The sequence below is a fragment of the Aplysia californica genome, unplaced genomic scaffold, assembly GCF_000002075.1.
Source record: "Aplysia californica isolate F4 #8 unplaced genomic scaffold, AplCal3.0 scaffold00025, whole genome shotgun sequence".
In the NCBI taxonomy this organism is placed as follows: Eukaryota; Metazoa; Mollusca; class Gastropoda; order Aplysiida; family Aplysiidae; genus Aplysia; species Aplysia californica.
The window spans coordinates 1,081,801-1,089,593 of NW_004797295.1; the positions used below are offsets into that span (position 1 = coordinate 1,081,801).

At 40.4% G+C, this 7,793-nt stretch overlaps 1 protein-coding gene across 4 annotated transcripts in view; it reads left to right on the forward strand.

Annotated features, from left to right (window-relative positions):
• The window catches only part of LOC101849746, a 73,826-nt gene that overhangs the window by 43,126 nt on the left and 22,907 nt on the right, over window positions 1-7,793 (forward strand). The window contains exon 1 of one of the 4 annotated variants that reach the window (XM_005091031.3): window positions 6,294-6,830. The exons of 2 other annotated variants lie outside the window; for them this stretch is intronic. The gene's annotated coding sequence lies outside the window, so the exon portion shown is untranslated. Of the gene's footprint in view, window positions 1-6,293; window positions 6,831-7,793 lie in introns of those variants that run through there. One more of the 4 variants, XM_035972890.1, reaches the window with a different exon arrangement.

Sequence of the window (7,793 nt, forward strand, 5' to 3'; positions counted from 1 at the left end):
AGAGAGAGAGAGAGAGAGAGAGAGAGAGAGAGAGAGATGAGTGCTCACTTTAACCCTAAAACTGAAACAAGTATGATATTATACTGGTGTACAGTTGTTTTGTCATTTAAAACCTGGGCTACCCGGGTGTAACAAACGAGGTCCAAAAATCAACGTAGGCTCGACCCTGTGTGAATAAAATTATTTCTTATTCGCACACCCGGTGTGAATACAATTAATTCTTATGCGCACACCCGGTGTGAATAATCACTTCCTTCAAATAAACCCTGTCTGCGCCGGAACAAGTATTGTATTTCCATGAAGTCGGACAGGACGCTTGAACGACTTGCATTTTATCTACACATCATTCGAGTCTCGGAACCCCATGCACTCCGAGATCTCAATTGGATTGTCTTTACATCGTCGTGTAAATAAATCTACAGTAGCACAGCGTGAATGTGAGCAGACACGAGAGTTGAACGGGCCACCAGGAACTGTCGATGCCTGTGCTGGACCTTAAGGAATTACTTAAAGAGAACGAGCTCAAAGGAAGAGACTTCCGGATGACTCTAAAAGAAGAACAAAATGAAACACCGAAATGGGGAAGATAAAAGATGTTATTTGTTGTTTGTATTGATCCAGCAGTATACGGATTCTCACGTTTCAATCAACAACTATTGTCTTGATAGTTGTATGTTGAAAAGAAAATACGGTATGTTGTAAAAACACATGAGATGGATGAAAATAAGGGAAGAATACATTTCAGTGCCGATGATGACATCAGCTCAAAATAACGACCGCACTGGAAATATTTTAAGTCTCCGGCAGACCCTATTTGGCTTTGCCTTTTGTTCAGGCAGGGAAAACTGTTTGCCTTGGAATTGTTGTGGTGAGAGTGGACCTTTCTCCTGAAGCCTGAAGGTCTGTGTTATGCTTTTATAGGTACATAAATGTAGAACTATTTTATCATTCGCCGCAAATAATCTTTGCAAAGCTTTGTTTTTCAAAAGAACAATTACATTGTCCTTGCCCCCCCCCGAAAAAATAAGATAAAAGTCTAAAAGAATATAGGTGTGGTAGTGTATGAGGATAAGGCGCGTAAAGGCGCTGTGGTGGTGGTGGTGCACATTATCATCATCTTTGTTAGTTGAGAACATGCAGCCAGTACCTGCAATAGAAAACATTTTCAAAATTGTCGTCCTTGTTATGATCATAATAATCACCATAATCGTAACCACGATAATCGTGCTGGAAGGTTTGGAATTACCACAGCCGTTTGTATTTCCTCGGGGTTTTAGGGGCTAATTTTGGTTGCTACTCATACAAATAAACAAAATAATAAGCATGACTAACATGGGGTGTTTTCGTGTCATTTATTCCGTTTCACGCCACTGAAAGTGAAATATGCCGCCGCTCAATGAGGTCGAATGTGAAATTCTTTTATAATACAGACGAACTTTTATGACGATTTTAGAAAATGGACACTTTCGCTTCTATAGGTATATTTCCTGTTGAAGAGATTACGTTGAGGGGTCCTTGTCTCCAAGTGAAAAATGCCATACAGATCCGTGGCCTCTTCTGCTTTTGATCAGCGCAGACTGGATTTATGTTTTAAATAAAACAACCAACATTGAAATGCGGCATTCACTCCTCTTGGCAATATCTCGTCTTAGGTTCAATGATCATAAAACATAGGGCAGTGTTGTTTTCTTCCTTTGCTCTGATTGTCAATCATTCTATTCTCTGTCCTATTGTATCATTTCATCCTCACAAAATCCCCTCATAAAGAGATGTATATATCCAATTTCCCAATTTCTTACGCCTATTTTCTCTTTATAGACCTAATAAACACGCGCGGTCTGAATGAAGAACAACAGACCATGTTTTTAAGTTAAAAGTCAGCTGGGAGCCACCTTGGACGGTCTTTTTCAAGGGGGGATTACGAATTTGTATACCTTCAGCAAATCGAACTATTGGGCTTTCTACACACTAGCGATCACCAGACTTTTAGTACCTCTTAGAAGGCCGATGGTGGGTGTTAAAGTTCGGTGCTGCCTAGAGTGGCTGATATGTGTGTGTCGATTCAGTTGGGAACGGAGTTGCTTTGATGGTTAATCCCGGGGGATTAGTGGCACAATCGGCCCTTCTCCCCGCTCCGTTAACCCTCGGGTCGTCCGGAGAGGCCAAGAAGCGAGCCCCTGCCATGGCTAGCTGTGCCCTTTCCGCGAGAACGGTTAACCGCAGCGTAATGCATGAGATATCGACGTTCTGGTGGACGGGTCGAAGCGCAGAGAAAGGTACCTTTTGATTTTGAGAAATAGGTTTATGATATGATATGAAGACTGCCCTTATTCCTCTATACGTGCTAGTAAAAAAATTCTTCCAGTAATTTTTCTTTCGCCTTGAGGAACAGGGAAACTTCCTCTTTTCTGGCTAAGTCTGCCGCCCGACAATTGATAACGTGACTGGCCAGGTAAGCCAAGTTTCCAGCCAAGCAATGTCTCAAATGACGTCAGGTCCTGAGGCGAGAGTATCCTAAAAAATCACTTAGTAATTGAAAATGTCCTTTGTGGTGCTATGTCATTTCTTCCAAACACATTATTTTTTTCTTTGATAAACGCTGCATTTGAAAAACAGTGGCGAATGAATATCTCCATTGTCATTCGGTAAAAGTGACGTGTTGAGTTATACTGTCAGCTAGATCTGACAAGCTCGGTTGGTGAGGTAACTTTACATAACCCCCCCCCCTCCCCGAAAAAAAGAAGGAAAAAAAACCCACCCACACCCCCGTGCAGGTCAGGGGATTCCATTGTCCAGGATATGAAGTAATGTATACGCTTGGAAATAACATTGTAAGTTCATTTTTAAGCGCATCTATTCTTTTCGATACGCTCTGGTTATTTTTGCATGTTAACTACACCAGATCATGCACATTGCACTGTGCTTTATTTGGAGGCCTAGCTGGTGTTTGTCACTAGCGGGTCTGTTACAAATTCATACGAAAAAAGGCTGTATTTCTTTTGGTGTTGTATTCATTGGCTTTCTGAATTGGTGTTCACTCTATGGGAAAAGTTTAGACATAAACTGGCGTGCCGATGGTTAACGTTCGTTGTTGTGAGGGCAGTCTTGTTTTGAAATTCCGACTTGACATTCTAGGGCATATTATGCTGTACTTTTCTCCATTCCATCATAGATAGACGTAAGCATTGCAGCTCACGCTTCTGGAATAACATACCGTGTCGAAAAATAAGTAATTGATAGTCCATAAAAACCAATACCTTTATATGTGTGCAAACTTATCTCTATGAATGTTTAGAAGCCACAGCTCGTTAGATTGTTACCAGGCAGTGCCATCATCTTTTCCTTTAGTTTCCGTATTTAGAATTCCATATATTCATTCGCTTGTTGGAGCTACGGTAAAAATTGATATAATCAGTCAGATCTTCCATGCCTCGTTTGTGGAGTGTTGTTTATAGCCGAAACACATTGTTGATCATGCAAGTCCTGCTTTCTTTTCACTACTCAGACAAGAGCCTGATCCCATCACAGTGAAGAAAAGACTGAAGATTGCTGAAGAATACAACATGTATGATAAAGCAATACACATTTGCCAGAAGGTGTAAATGGAAATGTCGAAATTGAATCGCTTTTAGATAACGAGGCTTTTATTTCTCTACATGTTTATCTACGAAATCATGCACAATTTTCGTTAGGAATTTTAAAGACTTCCTTTTCAAGTAATGGCAAAATGAGTTTTGGGCTGTGGCAAGATAACTAGATAAAACCGCTTTTCCACGCAAAGAAGAAGATTTATAGTGCGTGAAAGCGGTGACCATCAAGTACATCGCGATTCCCTGAAAGGGTACAGGATGTTAGCGAAATGGACATAGGAGAGGGCCACAAGTGCCACGACAGCACGAACTGTTCTGTTGAGCATAATTACTTTTGTGGTCTCGTGAATTGGTCAAAGTGATATAATGGAAATTTGTTGGACTTATTGAGACATTTGGTGTGTTGGTCCATTATTGAAATGTCAGTCATTATTTATAGTACATGTATAAGGGCACGGGTTTGTTTTTTTGTTGGTTTGTTGTTGTTGTTGTTGTTTTGTTGTTATTGTTTGTTTGTTTTTGGGGGGGGGGGGGGGGTTGGGGGGGGGGTAAATCTCTGTCTCACTTCAAGTCTTTCTTTTTAGATGTTTTTGATGTCGGGCCATAAATGAATTTTTTTAGCATTATTTATGCGTCATTTTTAAGTTTTATATCATGTTGCATTTGGGTGTTTTTTGTTATTGATGATGTTTTGTTTTGTTTGGGGGCTGGTATGTCTTGAACGTTTCATATTTTGTCCTAAAGAGGGACCAGAATTTGTAGTGTAACGGTTAGGGGCATCGTCGTCGCACGCAGAAGAGTCTGAGTTCGATCCCTGAGTGGGGATAATTCTTAACGACTAACTCAGTCCTTCTGCTGGGACGTTATATATCGCTCTCAGTCATGGTTTGCTTTGACAGGCAGGGTCGGAACCAGCCTCCTTAATTATTTAGATTGTCTCGATAGGAGCGTAAACACTTTTTTAAATGTTTGTTTTTATTTTTTAAATGTTTGGTTTTGTTTTGATTTGTTTGGTTTGTTTTGTTTTGTTTTAAGTGAGGGCCTGTGGGTGACTAGAGAGTGCCACTAATAGGTCCTCTCTTTTTTTCTTTCCTGCTGTTATTTTTGTCCGTCTTACATTTTCTTTGCACTAAATGACCGTTATTGTGTCGATGTATTTCTTTTTACTCAGTAATTGAACAACAAAAAGGGCGTACACTTAAGACTTAACCGATGTCACGTCTGAGTCTCCTGCATGCAGGACCAATGAGTATTTCGTTTTGCTCGATTCATCTGTTTCTTTGCGTCTGACGTCGTTTTGCACTTCTTGACACCCCGTTTGAATATAATATACTTTAGAAACCTCAACTCAAAATCGCCTTTAATGAAAATGTAATGTGAATCAAAGGTGTGCTACTCAACTAGGTAAGACAAGGTTGTAATTTGTCTATTGCTATAGTTCCACTCTCATGCCAACTCTACTTAACAAATGAGTGCTTTATATGATGTGATGTGGGCAAGTGGCCTTAAATCTTTCACCCACACATAAAATGGCAGCAGCCTTTGGTTAGTCCCCAACCCATGTTGATGTAGCCACGCACAAGTTTAAAATTACATCCATATTCTTCATTCCCGGAAAAAAACCTGACGTAAAAGGGCGAACTGTTTTCAGTTTTCGTCACAATTATGTTTGTGTATCGTATTCTAAGTATTAGATCAAATACTGCATAACTCCGGCTTCGTCGTGCAAGTTTGAGGCCACGTTTGCAGTTTATAACTTGGTTTTGATGAGAATAAAAAACTGGCGTAAAAGAGAATATTTGAATTAGCTTTCTTGGGTCCTGCTTTTTTACTCCCTGGTTGTAGCAGTGATATTTTACTAACTTGAGTAAGACTGAAGTTTTACTGGAGCAAGTTAAAACACAAATTCTTGACTTTTTCCGTGTTTGTGTGAGTGTGTGTGTGTGTGTGTGTGGGAGGGGCTGCGGTCCTTCTCAAGAAGAAGAGAGTGGCTGGGTTATTTTACTCTTGGAGTGGCATGATCTTTGTGCAAGCGAAAAAATTCCCCCCTCCCCCCAAAAAAAACAACAACAACAAACAAACAAACAAACTTTAAACAAAAAACCGAAACAAAACGAACAAACCGAAAATCAGACCTGACCCTTTGATGTCTGATACGTTGATCGACCGACAGTCTACTGTCCCGTATCCTTTCTCTTCTAGGTTATAGTTGGCATTCTGGAGCAGTCTCCTTCTACTTTTCATTCTTGCTAATATTGTCATCTGCGTACGTGGCGAAGTGCGAGCACCATTGCGCAGACATCGAAGACAACTCAACAGCAACTGCATAATAATACATGTACGCCGTTCGCAGGGTCACAGAACAAGCTATTTTTTTATAAAGTCCATGGTTTTGACCTAAATGGGGATCTCACCAGCCTCACAAACTCATCTCATGAGCTTTAATAGAAAATGCATCTAGGATTAGAAAGCTTATCGTTGATTCCGGCTTATCTACGTCACTAAATCATCATCTAAGCTTCATTCTCTTTTTATAAACCTCACCCGCCACCACGGTTGTATGCAGATATAATATTATAAAGCTTCAAACCGTTGTAGAAAAAAAGCTTGGCAATCACACGCCCATTCCCTTTCCCTTCGTTTTCTTTCCCCACTAATTTTCCAAATGGACTATGGGTGCACAGTTTGCTCAGTTGGTATCATGGTGAGCCACGGAGCATAAGACCCCAGTTCGAATCTTCGGTAACCCGGGTGGTGGGGGGTTGAACTTTTGTTTTGGGGAGGATTTTTTAAAGACTCTATACTCATTTATCTCGGAGCTGTCAGAGATGGCCGTTGGATTAGGAGGTTCTGCCTCTTAAATAGTCTCACAATGCTGAAAGGGGCGATAAACCTCTATACAAATGCCAATGATCTGGACTGCCTTTTGTGGTCCCCGTTCCTGACTGCTACTACGAAGTCCTTGCTGTACCTCTCGCTGTAAGGTCTGTTTGCGCTATGGCAAACGGCCGCACCTACCTACCCTAGTGTACGTGTCCTGGTTCTAGTGTGGGGCTGAGGCCGGTGGCGTGCTGGTGCCATCGAGTGCTTGTCCTACGTATTAAAGGGCCGGCGCTGCCATGTGGAGTGGCAAAGAGCGCGACACTGTGGATAGCCTTACTGCAGCGGGCTCAGGGGAACACGATCCACTGTGACAACGTCTGGGGAGTGGATTGGTTTTTATACGTGCGATTGAGATTTGTGGGTGATTTTTGCTCTTGGTTTATTTCATTTACATGTGAAATATAGTTGTATCATTCCTTTTGTATGCGTTTTTTGGGACACATAATATTTTCAAGTTAATATTTTAAAGTTATTTGATTATTTATCTGAGTCTGTGAAAACTGTGTTTGGAGTTTGTAGACTAATGTATTTTTCAGTCAGTTTAATAGATGAGGCACTAGACTATGTCTGCTGTGCACGCCTACAATAACTTACATCTTATTTTTATTTTCCATATTTGTCTGCATTTATTACCAAGTAATATTGTGTATTATTCAACCTGTCGGAGATATTAATAATTGGATGGAGGGAGCCGCGGGTAGGTCCTACTTCTTTTTTCCCTCTTTTGCTTGTCTACCTGACTTACTTTTTTCCTGCACTAAATGACCATTATTGTGTTGATGTGCTTTACTTTACTCAAACTCTACATACTGGGGCTTCGCAAAACTAGTCTCTATCGGGGTTTTACACTTCATAAACCTATACTGTGTAGTTTTTGTGTTTCGTGCAGCGGGTGTCTCATGGCTGATTGGAGGACGCCAATACCAGGTTGCACTTCTTTTCTTCCCCTTTATATAGTCTGTCTGTCTATCCTTCTTTCTTTTCTATGCACTAAGTGGCTGTTATCGTGTCTATATATGCTTCTACTTATTGAAAAGCAATTGTCCTGTCTCAAAGACGCTTTTGAAGCTATTAAAAAGCAAGGAACCACTGTACGTATTCATGGCTATATTTTATTGACTTGAAGGGTAGTGTCAGTTTGTGAGTGGTTGGCTAGCGTTCTAGTATAATTTACCCTTTCTTTCATACCACACTTCTACAGTACGAAAAAGTTGCTCAATAAAACTGATTGTGATAAGGTTGACAATAACAATATTAGTAATGATAATAATAATGGTAATAATAATAATGATAATAATAATAATAATAATAAAACATTAA